At 42.4% G+C, this 16,856-nt stretch overlaps 1 protein-coding gene across 4 annotated transcripts in view; it reads left to right on the top strand.

The window, feature by feature from the left end:
* The window catches only part of PCSK5 (proprotein convertase subtilisin/kexin type 5), a 684,033-nt gene that overhangs the window by 492,747 nt on the left and 174,430 nt on the right, over positions 1-16,856 (top strand). The gene's annotated exons all lie outside the window — the stretch shown is intronic.

Here is a 16,856-nt window from a genome sequence, read left to right as displayed (position 1 = left end):
ACCTTCAAATATATAGCAGTGTCCTGTAACAATTTATTTTTACTGGCATTCGTGACATGCATTGAAAAGAGTGGGCAATGTTAATGTAGGTTGTGGGCAGTGTTACTCAGATTCAAAACTGTGAATTACAAGCAGAAGGTTTTCATTGCAAGCAGCATGTTGTACTGAGTAATGCTGCATGTTTATTGTAGTGCTAGGCAGGCAGCACTGCATATACTGTGATTGATATCCTTTCCTCAATGTACCTAGCAATTTTAGAATGATTGAACCAACGTAGAGTTCTTCACACTGTGCAAATACAGATTCATTCAAGCACATCTATTACAAATGGCATAATGGGGCTCATTTATCAGCAGGAACAGGAGGCTGATGTTAATGTTATGGGAAATTCATGGCATATGTATAACTAGGATTCTTGGGGGCTTCTCTCAGGTTAATGACATGGATAGCAAACAAAAATACTGCACTTATCTTGCTTTATATTCAGGACAGTGATGAATCTCATGACCATCAATTCTACATTTCCAATGCATGATATATATGATTAACAACGTTATTCGGGAGGAAGTTTTCAGAATTCTGTGTCTGGTTTCATCTGTCACAACACACAATATAATAAGAGGGACTTGTTAACTAGATCAGCAAATGATACCTGGTGATGTATTGACACCAATTAGAGCACAGCAGCCTTTTGATCTAAAAGCAATGGAATGGAAATGTATGTTTTGTGTAATTAGATCCCCTTCTACCTTGTTTACTTAATTTGACAAACCTTTAAAAATATGCTGTAGCTTTTCCAATAAGAATGCTATAAAAGGAGTATGTATAGGGCTCATTTACACAGGCACACGGATCAGTATACCTGTGCAGAGAGCCACGCTTATTCCCCAGCCCGAAAAGCAAGCAATTGTGCTGCAAGTTTGAAAATGACTTGCTAAGCTATTGCTAGACTTGCCAGACTTTACAAGTTTGTTGCACAATTGCAGCAAGTCTGCATTGCATGACTCCAGATCAACTTTCTTTGCAAACATTCTGCAAGTTCTGGTTCAGTTATGTTGTTTAATAGTCATCCCACCACAGGGGTCACTGTGACTTGCAGAGCTCTTGCTGTAGACTCACCACTGCAATTTTGCTCTTGCTAGAGACTTGTCAAGCAAAGTTGTTATAAATTGGAAAAGTGCTCCTAGAACTTGTGCTTTAAGTGCTCTGCAATTGTACAACTTGCCAGTGACAATGTGCAGCAAGTTAACAGACTTACGATTTAACACTGCCACAAATTTGTCTTTATCTTTACTATCTGGGAGGGTGGCACAAGTTTTTATGGCAGCCAGCCTGGTAATATCAATGACAGGCTGAAGGCTACATGTACATCCACACAGGACCCATGCGTGACTCTGAACACAAACAGACTGCATTCAGAGATTTGCATCAGTCCCACAGTGAAAATCAGTGGAGATCCATGTAGCTGTCAGCCTGTCATTGATTTTACCAGCCTAGCTGCGTAGGGCTGTATGGACCAGCTGTGTGTCCTGGGAGGATAAACATTGCCCTCTGCAAGGGTGGTTTAAATACACCTATAGAGGTGTACAGAGCTGCGCTCATCTAAAGTGCACTAAGTGTAGTGTTTTAATATAGTAAACCATTAACGGGTAATAGTATATATATTAAAAATAAATCACTAATAACAATTGATATGAATATAAATATAAAGTGCATTAACAGTGGTGAATATAAAGTGCAACAACAATAAGTGAAATAAATCACATATAAAGTCCCATGCACAGTAAAATAAATATAAAGTTCAGTAACAATAAGTGAAAAAAATCGCAATAAGTGAAAAAATCGCATATAGAGTCCCATGCACCAACAGACTTCAGTGCAGTCTCCAAAGGATTCTTCCACACACAACCAGATCTTCAATCCCTTCACCACATGGACACCCAATGTGTGAAAAGGCTTACCAGAAATCACCGACTCCTTAGTTATAGGGGGTCAGTATAAGCAGAATGATATTCATCAAAAGCCAATATTCCAGAGTAGATTAGAGCCCTCCTCGAGGATCCACCTTGCAATCGCCAGTATAATATATAACTTCAGAATCCTTAGCCAGCCCCACGTTCCTCAGCAGTGTAAAGTAAAGGAATGGCCAATATAGTGAAGTACGTACAGGCAATATTTATTGAAATAAGGTAGATACACTTACATTTAGCAGGAAAAAAGCAGGCATTGGATCAAACAAATACTGGGGATATCGGGTGGTGCTTCCACATCTCAATGCGTCTCAATGCAAGGGTGCACTGATCTATGCACCTGTGTAAATAAATGCCCCTGTAAATATCCTCCAACCGTAGAAGTAGTTTTTATGTGTCTATGGAGTTATAGAGGTGAAGCAGTATCGATAGTCACACGATAAGTATTTCTTAAAAATATATTACAAAAATGATAATCCAACCACGTGATCATCCTTTTCAACAATGGCACCAGCAACACACCAGACATGATCATCTGTTTAAAGAAGAAGGACCACCAAATCTTTTGAATATTTACTAAATCTTCCAGGGGCCAAGTGCATGTAGCTCTTTGTCTTGTTTCAAACTGTCCTATGCTTGTTAGGCTGTGTGGTCAGACAGCTTGCCCCCCTTCCCCCACCACTTTCCAACCACACTGCTGGCAAGGAGACCAATGCTTAGGCCCTGTTCACACCTGAGCGTATTTTGGCTCGTAAAACACTCATCTCTGGAGTCTCAAAACGCCCAACAAGCAAAATCCCATTAATTTCAATGGCCCCTGTTTACATCTGAGCGTTTTGTCACCTGAAGCAAAAGGTATGAAGCTCAAAAAACTACATGAGCTTCTTTTGTGGCAGATTACAAGCGTTTTGGTTGGATGCCAATGCCTGCCTCCAAACACCTGCAAAAAACGCCCTAAAAAATGCCTGCAAACGATACATTCAGGTGTGAATGGAGCCTTAAAGCAGTATTAAGCCCAAAACCAGAATCTGAATACATTGCAGTTTACCAATTCTTAGATGCAGTGGCTCCATTTGTTTCCTTGTTTAAAGTTTGTTTTGCTTCATTTTCGTCTGGTGTTTCTGCCACTGAGCCTGATAATTTTCAACTTCCTTTGGGCTCTTTCACACGGGCGTTCCTTTTTTTTTACCCGATCAGGTCCTTTTTTTTTTTTTTGTAACGGACACGGATGACACTTGTGTCATCCGGTCCGTATGTCCGTTTTTCATCCCATCCGTTTGCGGATGAAAAACGGACATAATGTATCTCTATGTAAATACGGATGTCTGCGAATGACACCACTGACATCCGTTTTTGCTTCCGTTCCGTTTTTTGAAAGGAAGAAAAAATAGGGTTCTCCTCCGTTCAAAAAAACTGAACTGAACTGAACTGAACTGACAAAAAACGGATGTCAGAGGATGATCATCCGATGACATCCGTATTTACATAGAGATACATTATGTCCGTTTTTCCTCCGCAAACGGATGGGATGAAAAACGGACATACGGACCGCCCGTGTGAAAGAGCCCTTTAACAGGCCAAGTTAGAGGGTTGAGACAAATCATTTAACACTTACAAGGGTGCCTGAAGTAGTCAGCCTTTATTAATTTATGCTAAACGTTTTTCTCAAAAGGAAAAAAAAATGTTTGCTGTAACTGATTAGAAAATGTTTGATGGAGTTCAGCTTTAATTTGCTAGTCAAGCCCATCTAAACTTGCTAGTGAATCTAAGAGTGTTATTTACTAAAGCTGGAGAGTGCAAAATCTGGTGCAGCTGTGCATAGAAGCCAATCAGCTTCCAGGTTGTATTACCAGACCTTAATTGAACTAGCTGAAGTTAGAAGCTGATTGGCTACCATGCACAACTGCACCAGATTCTGAGTGCACCAGTTTTAGTAAATCTACCCCTAAGGCCCATTTCACACAAGGGAGTCCGCTGAGCAGACGGACGACTGCTCTGTCTCCGCGCTGTGTGCGGAGACAGAGCTGTCAGGTCCCCGCTGTTCTCTATAGGGGAATCGGATGGGAACGGACCATCTGTCCGTTCTCATCCGATCCCATCCGCTGGATCCGAATAGGGTTTCCATCTGTCCAGATTTGACAAATCGGATCAGATGTCAGCGGACATGTCTCCGCTGAGATCCGATGCCCCATAGAGATGCATGGGGCATCCGTTCAGATCCGCCTGAAAAACGGACATCTGAACGATCCGCCTGTGTGAAAGGGGCCTTAGGGTCACTATATATGTTACAATCTGACTATACAATTTTTGTACAATCAACTTTAGATTTTTCAAAACTGTGTAATATGAGGACCTATCTAATGTATCCAATCCATTTTTATCCAATCAGGCAGGCCCCTGTACTTTCCCTGCACTACATAGTTGTTGGTGGATCTAAAGGAGAATGTTTTGAATTTGCTAGTGAAGTCCATTGAATTCTGCTAGTGTATTTGATGGTCACTATACATGTTAGAATGACCATACAATCTTTGTACAATCCACTTTAGAGTTACCAAATTACTTTGTAATTTGAGGACCTAGCAATCCATTTGTATCCAATCAGGCAAGCCCTTGCACTGCATAGTAGTTGATAGATCTAAAGGAGATTTTACAATCAGTTTGTAATGTCTGTGGTGAGCTAAACAATACCCCCTGCTCAGACTGACAATGCTGCTGTTCAAAGGTGTCTCTGTTGCTCCTCTTTCCAGAGTGCAGAAACCCTAAGACAGGAAGCGGGTTATTGGCAGAATCACCAGTTGAAAAAAAAAGGAATGCAGCCCCCACATTTATTCATTGGTAAGCTGCAGTATATTCAAATGATTTTTTTAGCTCCATTCATAACACAAGCACTGAGTGTTCATTCATAAAGGTAAAAGATCAACAAGCACTGCTGGGTGTTTACTCTTAGCTGCCAGATAGATCCCACAGCCTCACAGCACTGACTGAGTATTTACAATTGTGAATGAGAAGTCATCACTTTAAGGCCATGTGATATATCTGCCAGCTGCTAGTAAACATACATTGTACCTGCAGTTAGCTCACACTGCCCTGCCAGCATTGACTTCAGATTGTAGACAATCAGTCAGCACAGTGGGGCTGTGTAATCTATTTGCAGCACTGACTTCTATTATTGTGAATGAACAGTCAGAACTGGCAGGCTCTAAATGGAAATATTGTACATATAGGAGGAGGTGGTGCCTAGTGCTCAGATAAGTATAAGGAGCTGCCCACAGAAGGTTTTTTTATCTTAAAGGATGAGTTCACCTTTGGAACATGTTACATATTTCATCCTTATTTAGAGTGGAACATGTGACATGTTCTGTCTCCTGCCTCTCCTCCCGCTCATCTTCTCCTAATCCCCACCTCCCTGTGACAGCAGGCGGGCAATCCTTTCCCCGTACTCGCTGTCAGAATTTAAAAACAACGCTCTCATGCGGGGCTCTGCCCCACATGGCTGTGTCATTCATTCATAGAGTTCTGTGAAGGAATGAACTACAGGTACCATCGGCCCTTGCTGCCGGTGGCTTGTAGCTCACAATGAACTATGAGGGTGCTGGTGAGCGCAGTAACTGCCTGCCTGTATCGGATTTGCAGGTAGACAGTGTACTGACAGTCTGCAGGATCTTGGCATTGCACCCGCAATCTGCTGCTCTCGAGTGTAGTGCCTTATAGGCTGCAGAGTAAAAAAAATAGTAAATGCGCATTTTTTTTTTGTTTACCTGCAAAACGGTGTGCATTTATTATTTTTTTATAAAAGGTGAACTTAGCCTTTATTGCTTTGATTGTGTTAAGGTAAAAAGCCTTCTATGTTTACAACTACTTTAACCACTTCAGCTCAGGAAGGTTTACGACCAGACAATTTTTTGCAATACGGCACTGGGTTACTTTTTTTTTTTTTCAAAATATTTTATTGAAAAAAGATAAGGTAAGGAGCATTACAGAAAAAGAACACGATATACAAGAGTACACTCATGAACAGTAAATAGTAAATATCAACAATTGAACAGTGTAAGAGGAGATGACCCCCTCATCATACATAGATAGCATGAAGTCCAGAGAGGTAAGGACCAGTCAGAGCAAACGCAAACCTGAAGTAACCCAATAAGGTCAAAGTGTGGCATCGGCCTCATGTAAAGTAGCCATGTATGTCAAAGGTACCCTGAGGTGGAAGATATGCCATGGAACAGGTGTAGAAAGGGAACCCGACAATGGAGAAGGACATGGATACCTTAAAAACCGCATGAGCTCCACAAGGGACCGACTGCTCAAGGGGGACACCACGTAGCGCGCGCCCATGCACCGGGCTCCAGGGGCCCAGGCATGGGAGGGGAGGGGGGCCCAGAAGGGCTATGGTCAGAGTTGAGCAATTGAGATGGCACAAAGGTGGGGCAAACCAATCAGCAGGAGAGCATGTAGGAAGGGAGAGGGAAGGCCTGGTAAGACAGGGGTAGGAGGGGGGGGAGCTGGAGAGGTTAAAAGATAGGAAGGGGGGGGGGGAGAAATAGAGGGGGAGAAGAAAAAAAAAAACCCACACAACACAAGGGAGAGGGGAGTGTGTAGCCGAGAGAGTACAGCAAAGCTATCGACAATAAATTGGTAGCGAACCAAAAGAAGTCGCAGGTCTAGAGGTAGCAAGGGTTGATGCTAAACAAACGCCAACAGAAAGTCCAAAGCTAGGGGGAGCACTGGTAGATTCCTGTCAGATTAGGAGCTGAGACTAGAGTATTCCGCCGTAGTTGTGTAATGAATCCAGCACACCCATTTCTTATGGAATTTAGTGGGGGTATCATTAGCAATATGGATGAGCTCTTCCATTTCCGCAATTGCAGACACCCTGCGCAACCATTGTTTGATCGTCGGCAGTTGTGTAGAATTCCATAACACTGGGATACATTGTCGCGCAGCGTTGATCATGTGGATCGTTAGTGATTTAGTGTGAGATGCATGTAACGTAGGAGTGTGGTGCAGGAGAAGCTGGGTGGGCGAGAATTCCAGAGTGTATGTGGTCACCTGTGTGGTGATTCTGTGCACTTCCTGCCAAAACGTAGTCAGTTTCGGGCAAGACCATAGGATGTGAAGAAGGGATCCAGTATCTGACAGACATCTCCAACAGGTGGAGGGGACTGAGGGTGAGAATTTATGTAGGAGCGTCGGAGTACGATACCATCTGGATACAATTTTGTATCCATTTTTTGCACCGATACATTCCGCGAACATTTGTGGTTTATCATAAAGGTTTGTTCCCATTCCTCCGCTGAGAACGAGAAAGCCAGTTCTCTTTCCCACGCTTCACAGCGTTTACGCGTGATCTGTCCTGAGTGTTTAAATAGGAGAGAATGGATTATCAAGATGAGTCTAGGGAGTGGGCCTTCCTGCTGACAGAGCTCGTTGAATGAAGTTGTGGAGTCCTTACAAGGAAACTTACGAATGAAAGACTTGACAAAGTGGCTGAGGAGAAGGAAGGGCACTGGGTTACTTTAACTGACAGTTGCACGATCGCGCAACACTGTACCCAAATAAAATTTATCTCCTTTTTTCCCACAAATAGAGCTTTCTTTTGGTGGTATTTGATCACCTCTGCAGTTTTTATTTTTTGCGCTATAAAAAAAAAAAAAAGACCGACAATTTTGAAAAAAAAAAACAATATTTTTTTACTTTCTGCTATAAAACACATCCAATAAATAAAACTGTAAAAAATCAAATTTCTCTTTCGTTCATTGACAGACACAGACAGACTGATTCTTCTTAACCATTGAGTTATACTACTCCCTACAGTTGTAGTACACTAGGCAGGAAAAAGCTTGACTACATCTATGGGCAATCCCAGGGGGTATACACCCACTCTCAGCTATAGGCTTTTTCTGCCTAGTCAGGAGTATGGACCTAATTCCTTACAGGGATCTCTGGTCCTGGCAATTTTTTTTTTAAATGGAATTTTTTTTTCTATTTTTATTATTTGTTCCTGTGTGATCTACAATCAAGTGTCAGATTGGGTGACAAACTGCATAATCTAGATCCTTAGGGTCCCGCAGTCCGACCAGCGAGCGCGTGCAGACCGCAGCTCTGCGCTAGGTCAGCAGTCACTGCCCTACTGGACAGAGGCTGGCCTGTGAGTTAAACGTCTAGCGAGGGCGCATCTGAATTGGCTTCAGCCTGAGTCACAGCGTTTCCTCCTGGCCGACAGCACCCACATTACGATAGAGCGGTGGTCTGTTCAGAGCGGTGCCCACCCTGTTCCCGGTATGGAAAGTAGCTGTTCCCCCTCTACTTCTTGAGGGTTTTGGGGTGGATGGGGGCCCCTTCCTGGGACGATGGGACTCCCGGGTTCCTCTCCTTCCCCCCCAGCCTCTGTAAATTTTCGGTGGTCACTGTGGGTCTTTCCATAGGGGCTCGCATCCTAGCGGCTGGGCACCTACAGAAATTTTGCCCGTGGCCTACTAGGCCATGCGGCCAAGTCGGGCACCTCCATTGGGGGCGGCCCCAGTGCGTTTAGCTGAAGCCCCCACTCTTCCTTTGGGCATCTGCTGGGCTGAGATCCGTGCACTTGCAGTTTGGCCTCCACAAAAATTTAGGCCATGTGGTCAGCTTGGCACCTCCATTGGAAGGGGTGGCGCTATGGGGGCACTTAATTTTTTAATGACAGCCTTGCTGCCATTATTGTGTGGGGCATCTGCCCCTTTTAGCTCTGCGGGACCATCAGAGTACCCTGCCTGCCTGTCCGCGTCACGGTGGGCAGCCCCTTTTAAGGGGGCTATTTCCTATTATGCCATCTGTGGAGGGTGACCCCCTTGTTTTTTCTTTTGCAGCATCCAGTAGGTGGTCGGCGTCCTCTTTGCAGGATCGCAGTTGGCGACCTCCCCTCATTGTTAAGTTTTCCAGGTGAGCTTAGTATATAGCGACCCTACTAGGTCTGTGTCCACGCACCCTGAGTGCTCAGATAATGAGGATGTTTCTTCTGTTTCCTCTGTTCCTTTAGCCGCTCATGAAAAGGCACTGGTGGATGCACTGTTTGTGTCAGTGCGTGACACTTAAAAAAAGGAGGTTGCGGCTGATGTTGCATCGGAGGTGCCGATCCCTTTTGGCACCCAAATATACAAGAAAAAAACAAGCGCTCTGAGTAATAAGCTAGTCGGGGTGATGCAGGGCTGCTATAAAATAGAAACACAGATATAGTTTGACTGCAATATAAACAGTCTATGGACTAGGTGTAAAGGGGTGTAAGTCCAATGGTGTTAATCAAAATAAGTCCAGATGCTGCAGTAAGGGCTGCTCCGTAGGACACAGTGAAGTCGGTGCTGTGGAACAATGTAAAGAAAAGAGAAACGGAGCGCCTCTAAGTGCAGCATTTATTAAACAATATCAGACACATGGTAATAGCAACTCACATGTTAAAGGAAAAAGGCAGGCTATAAAAACTCCGGTGGTGATCAGATGGAAATCCAGGGGGCCCAAGGAGTAGGGATAGCGAGAGCCGGTCTGAAGTGCGGAACGACGCTGTCCTGGGAATCGTCTGTCTTCCGGATGTGGCTGGGCGCCAAGGGACCAAGCTGGAATGCAGCGTACGCTGCGTGACGTCACCGGAAACATAGGGATGACACAACGCATTTCAGGGCTCGCGCACGGCTCCCACTGAGCATGCGCGCTCTTTTGTCAAGTGTAAAGCACTTTACACTTGACAAAAGAGCGCGCATGCTCAGTGGGAGCCGTGCGTGAGCCCTAAAACGCGTTGTGTCATCCCTAAGTTTCCGGTGACGTCACGCAGCGTACGCTGCGTTCCAGCTTGGTCCCTTGGCGCCCAGCCGCATCCGTGTCATCCCTAAGCTGCCTCTACATGAATGGGCGCCTTCACCCGCATCTGGGCTGGGGGGAGGTCTTTGCTGGTTTCCAGGTCCATGGACCTCCCTGGTATAGGACACTTGGGTCCACAATGTTATCTGGTCAGGCTCTGAGATCGAGTTTGATCTTATCCTCCGGAAAGGTTCTTCCCTTCCAACCTGCACTTGTCCCCAGATCACTTACGGGTCTCTTTGGGGTAGTGCAAGATTTGTTCTTTCAAGGGGTGATTGTTACAATATTGGAACGTTTTCAAGGGTTTTTACTCAAACCTCTTTACAATTCCCAGGAAGGAAGGCAAGGTACGTCCAATTCTGGACCTCAAGGCACTAAACTGCTGGTGCGAGTTCAGAAGTTCTGCGTGGAGTCCATTCACACAACAGGGGCGTCCCTACGTCAGGGGGATTTCTTCTCGCTTCTATCGACATCAAGCCTGCCTACCTGCACATTGTAATATGTGTCGGTCACCAATGCTTGCTCCATTTTGCCGTGGGCGAGGAGCATTATCAGTTTGTGGCGTGGACCTTTGGTTTCGCCTCCACTCCTCGGGTCTTCACAAAAGTATTTGCCCCCGGTGCTGGCATTGTTTCAGTCAGCAAGGGATCGCGGTACTGGGGTACCTGGATGATCTTCTTCTCGAGCGGAGTCTCCGACAGCTCTGATGGACAACTGGAGATCGCTCTGCGAGCTCTGAGGGAGTTTGGTTGGATTCTGAGCCTTCAGGAGTCTGCTTTGGTTCTGTCCATAAAAACTGGATTATCTGGGTCTGACTCTGGCCTCAGCCAGAGTGTTTCTTCCTCTGTAAAAACTCCAGACATTGCAGGAGGCAATTCAGCTTCTGTTGTTCAGCAGGTGGTTATCCCTCTGGACTTGCATGCGGGTCCTGGGCCTAAAGGTGTCCACCCTAGAGGCGGTCTGTTTGCACAGTTCCACACAAGATCACTGCTAAAGAGATTCTGGTGAAATGGGACAAGGATACACGGTCTCTAGAGGTGGCTTAGCTCTCTGGCACTTAAACAGGGAAAATCCTTTCTTCCCCTGCACTGGGTGGGGAGGCGTCCTCAGCACAGATGTGCTCAGGGGGTCTGGACCCTGGCAGAGTCCAGACTGCCGATTAATGTTCTGGAACTCCAAGCGATCAGACAATGACTGGCTCATTGGACAATTTGTCATCAGAAGTGCCCAGTACTAATTCATTTGGACAATGCCACGGCCGTGGTCTATGTCAATCACCAAAGGAGCACAAGTAATGTCTTGGCGGCTCGATAAGTAGCCGGCATTCTAAGGTGGGCTGACTGATTTGTTCCAGCCTTCCCAAATTTCTGCCACGACTCTTGTGCAGGATCAAAGCAGAAGGGATTCCGTCCAGACTGACCTCGCCAGTCTTGGTACGCCGATCGGGTACGCCGATGCTCCTTTGGGGCTTCCTCTCAGGGAGGATCGGCTGTCCCAAGGACCGATATTCCATCCTGATTTACATTCGCTGGCATGGCAACTTAGCTGTTCAATGCCAGGTGCTGAAGGATGGAGGTTTGTCTGAGTGGGAGATTCCTACACTATTGAAAGCTAGGAAATCTACTTCTAGGAAGATCTACCATCGTACGTGAAAGACGTACATTGCCTCGTGTTAGTCTCTCTGGGTTCATCCTCGCTTCTTCTTTGTGGATCCATTCTTAACCTTCCTTTAACGGGGTGGGCAGAAATTTGCCTTCAGTACCATCAAGGGCCAGGTATCAGCTTTGGCTGTCTTTTTTCAACGACTTTTGGCCTCACACTCCCTGGTGCGTACTTTTCTTCAGGGTGTCCAACATTTGGTTCCTTCAGTGCAGGCTCTGTTGCCGCCCTGGAATCTTAATGTGGTGCTTTCAGCTCTACAGAAGCCTCCCTTTGAAAATATTCTGGAGTTTTCCCTGTTTGCGCTGCCCCTGAAGGTGGCCTTTTTTGGTGGTTATCACCTCTGCGCGCAGGGTGTTGGAACTGGAGGCGTTATCCTGTCGTTCAGCTTATTGGTGATTTACAAGGATAAGGTGGTACTTCGCCCCTGTCCATCATTCCTTCCTAAGGTGGTCTCTGACTGTCATTTGAATGAAGACATTGTGTTGCCTTCCCTGTGTTCCAGGCTAAACATACAAAGGAAATTACTTTGCATACCTTGGATGTGGTCTGGGCAATTAGGGTGTACCTGGCAGATACGGAGTCTTTTAGGAAGTCAGACTCCCTATTTGTGCTCAAGGACAGACCTAGCTTTTCCACACTAATAGTGCCCATAGAAGATGCCATGCTAATTAGGGTAGATGTTTACAGTCAACTAATCTGTCCTTTATACAGCTACTGGTTAAGGGATTCAATGGACTATCAACACATTCAACCAAAGCAGGTAAAAAAAAGAAAAAAAAAAAAATATATATATATATATATATATACATATATGTATAAAACTTGCTCCATGTTAAACAGTAATTATTCTGGTATTAACAACATGATGCGGTGGACCTGCACACTTTTGCTATAAACTCTCTTGCTGTAAGGATACCAGCTAATATGCTTGGGGATACATGTGTAATAGCAATGGGCAAGTTTTTTTTAGCACATTTTAAGCACCAGGCTGCTTTAAAATGAACAGTAAACTTGGATGCTGAGCCCTTAGATAATTTTTTTTTTCATTCAACCAGTGGGTTGAACAAGAACAAATCATCTGATTCCCCATCCACACATTCAATGTGGATAAGGGAATTTTCTTCGCTGTGTCTTTGTATTATAACAGTGGGGAGACTTCCCTGCCATCAAAATACACTGCTGCTGGCTATCGACAAAATCCAACAGGGTGGTTTTACAGAATTCAGTTGGTAGATCCACTTCTGTACAGCCAAAGTGCCCATACATGGATTGAAATATGCCCTGTCCCTGCTGAACTGGCTGAATTTCAATCCATGTATGGCCGGTGGTCAGTACCCATGGTCTGCCAACCTGACATTTACTGTTACTGGCCCATCACTATGATGGGTAGCCTAATCAAAGTGATATGAGTGGCAGACCATGCAAAAAGTAGAGAATCTGGTTATTTTTTGCATGTTGATGTATACTGTAGAATGGATTAAGATACCTGAATAATTATTTTTTATTAGAATTTGATTCTCCCTGATTTCAATGATGTAATAAAGCTGACTCATTGTACAGTGAGCAGACTAGAGGTAGAGAAGTCACATAGAAAGCGGCAAAGTTGAACCAAGAAGTAGGGTTCTCAACTTCCTGGCTATGCAGATTGTAAATGATAAAACTCTCTGGGCAGAATTATAAAACTATTTTGCAAGTAAAACAGTTCACATGTCTGTATATTCAACTACTGTATATATTTAGCTATTTGCCAAGAGTTTAATTCTAGGTCAATATTTTAGCAAACCGTGACACTAGTTTAAGATAAGTTCAAAAGTTCTCTGTGTATATTTACATGTTTAAACATTTGCCATAATGATGAATGATTACTGAAAGTAATACAGGGAGGGTAAACCAGAAATCAAAACATAATCTATATAATATAATAATAGAACATAATCTATATAATATATAATAGAATATGTTCCTATATAGCTATGCTATTTTAGATTGTGCTGCAAATTGAAAAAGATATACTGTGCATATTCAGTTTTACTTTGTAGAAGAAAATTAAAGATTAAACAGAATACAGATTGCTAAAATGTGTACATATTATATGATGATTGTATCAAAACAAGCACTACTAATGACACAATGCTTTCTCAAAGGCACGGGGCAAAGCCATTGATCAAGGTCATGTGTGTTTTCTGTGAATACAGAATACTGTGTTCACATGCTTAAAGTTCAATGTTTTTTTTGACTCACATCACTTTCTTTTTATTTTTATCTTATGAAATGTGTATTGATTGTTTAGATGTGTTTTTTTCCAGGGTTGCTTTATTTTATATCTATGGTTCACATTTGATTTCCTTCCCTTTTTATTCCAATGACAGAATTTCCTTGGAATGTTTCAGTGTATTGACAGCTAACAAAGAAAGACATCTCACAGCATAAGCCTCTTCACACCAACCTTATTTATAGAGTGTAAAAGTCACATTTGTCTTTCTTTGTAGTGTTAGATGTTATTGTCAGTTTTTTGAGCAGAAGGATGAATTCTGCTAGCTTAAGTTGTTCGTTTAACCCTTAAGATGCCCTCTTATAAAATCATGCCATTTTTCTCTAAAGGGATGGAGAAAAGCCTTTTTGTTTGCCGGTTATGTTTGGGTTATTACTTAAATATCACAGTCTTCATTTAGCAGATTGGTGATTGCTCCCTTTTTTCAAACCTTGTCCTATGGAGATAAAACAGTTTTTTTTTTTTTTCTTATTTCTCCAACCAGAAATGCAAATAATGTTAAAAGAGATGGGATAAAAGTATTATGCTCATTTTGGCTGGAGCATCTATCTTGACAAATAAAAATTGGTACTTTGTTACAGTATGCATTGCCATCACGCCAGTGCACCTCCACAACATTTTTGTACTGCTGGCACATCAATAAATAAAAAAAAATAAAAAAAACAATAACACAGTCTAGAGTCCTACAAGGACTCTACCACAGACTGTAGGAAGGGAGCTTTTTCCACTATTTTTGAAACACAACAATATATAGCCAAACTTCAATGGATGTAAGCTCCACCTTCCCTTTTATTTTCAAGTATATAAAGATTTAAATTAATCCTTGTTCATCATTAATTAGCCATAAGTCTGCAGGAAAATAAATGGTAAATAATGTGCGATCACTCCCATTGGCATGCAAAAATTACCATCTTTAATTGAAATTTAATAAAATCCACATAAATTAAAATGACAAGACACAAAAACATGCTCTAGTTACTCTGCTCCCTGTTGGACCTCTCTCATGTGTACACATGAATCTCCATGTAATGGTATATCTGACATTCTATACTAATATTTTCCAAACATATAATAGACATGTAAATATCCAATGGCTATTTGTGTAAGTGAAAGTTCATCCCTTGGACACCATGGCTCCCAAGATTCCCCCTTAGTCATATACTCTCAGAGGTTTATTGTTGGTGTTTGTATGTTGGCTCCTTTAGAATTGTATGCAGAGATTAATCATCTCAACAGAAGTGCTGTTTGAGGATCTATTGGTGCCTCTTAAGGGTAAATGTGAACACATAGAGCAGTGGTTCTGTACCTTTTAATCAAAAATCAGTGAGATTGGAATGTAATTCACCCACCCTTGTGGTCTAGAGAAGGTATTTGGACACAGATGTATCCTATTTAGACAATGTATAGTAGGATCTTTGCCTCCCTTGCATACAGTGTGTATCAGATAAATAGTTCAAATGATCTAGGCATAAGCGCAACACACTCACTTCTAACATCTTCCAAAGGTAAATGTGAAGCATAATATGCATTTAGATTGAGTAGTATATCAGTGTCCCCGAACACACAATAGTCCCCCTTATAGAGAGCATGTTACTATGTAATACATGCCAAGATGCAGTCCTTATACCAACACTAAGACTTAAATAAATTAAGCAGAACTTCCATGGAGTCAAAAGGAAATGACTTATCATTCAAGGTCCTCTCTGGCAGCAATTCCTCTAAATGGACTTCCACTCATGAGGTATTTCTTTGGTGCGTCACAGGTATAGTGCCATTCAAGGGAGCAAGTAGTAGGGAAATGCCCAAAGCCTGACTGGTTTTGCCGGGCATCCTGGCTGCTTCAGAGGCTGTCATGCACTGACTATCTCTTTGTTTATCTGATACACACTGTGTGCGAGGGAGGCGCAAATATCCTACTATATATTGTCTAAATAGGATACATCTGTGTCCAAATACCTACTCTAGACCCCTGATCTTGGATTAAAAGGTACAGAACCACTGCACTGTTTACATTTAAATCTTAAGAGGCACCAATAGATCCTCAAACAGCACTTCTGTGGAGATGATACAATTCCAAAGGAGCCAGTATACGAAACACCAACAATAAACCTCTGAGAGTATATGACTAAAGGGGAATCTTGGGAGCCATGGCGTACAAGGGATGAACTTTCACTTACACAAATAGCCATTGGATATTTACCTGTCTATTATATGTTTGGAAAATAGTAGTATAGAATGTCAGATATACCATTACGTGGAGATACATGTGTACACATGAGACAGGCCCAACAGGGAGCAGAGTAGATAGAACATGTTGTTATGTGTCTTGTCATTTTAATCGATGTGGATTTTATTAAATTTCAATTAAAGATGGTGATTTTTGCATACGAATGAGAGTGATCGCACATTTTTTACCATTTATTTTCCTGCAGACTTATGGCTAATTAATGATACACACAGATTCATTGAAATCTTTGCGTACTTGAACATAAAAGGGAAGGTGGAGCTTGCATTTGTTGACGTTTTGCTATATGTGTTACACATCAGTAAATAACTGAACTACTAATCTCCAACCATAAGGACAAAAATTCATGCCACTTGTACATCACCCTTACATGACCTTGTACCTTTTTGGTCGCAAAACTCCAATGCCTTGGATATTAGAAATATGTTAACATGCACCCACTAAAACATACAAGCAAGGCAAATATGTAATGCATTAAATATATTAATATGTTTTTTTGGAAAGATCAGCAAAAATGCTTTTTTCCCATCAGCTAATTTTATTTTGCGCTATTTACCAGTTTATAAAAAACTGACATGGAAAATTGTACAATATAAAAATGAACAAAAACCTACTAGAACAAAAAAATGCCACTTTTTCTCTTGCTTTTATACCAGTGAGTATGATAAGATCATAGTAGCATACCATCTCCATCCTTTGGCATTGGCAATCTACAAAATAGTTTTTACTGAACAATTTTTACCTTTATCTGAAATATGGAGTAAGAAAATCTAGAACAGTAGAAATAAGAGAAGCTTTTAGAGTATTTAATTCATCTTAAAATAGAAAAAAAAATAATAAAAAGTTACCTGTGACTGCAAAATGAACTGCTTTAATTATT

The sequence above is a fragment of the Pelophylax lessonae genome (genome assembly GCF_965119305.1).
Source record: "Pelophylax lessonae genome assembly, chromosome: 1".
NCBI classification, from domain to species: Eukaryota; Metazoa; Chordata; class Amphibia; order Anura; family Ranidae; genus Pelophylax; species Pelophylax lessonae.
Note: the sequence above shows the minus strand (reverse complement) of the source record. Positions and strands in the feature narration are given on the sequence as shown.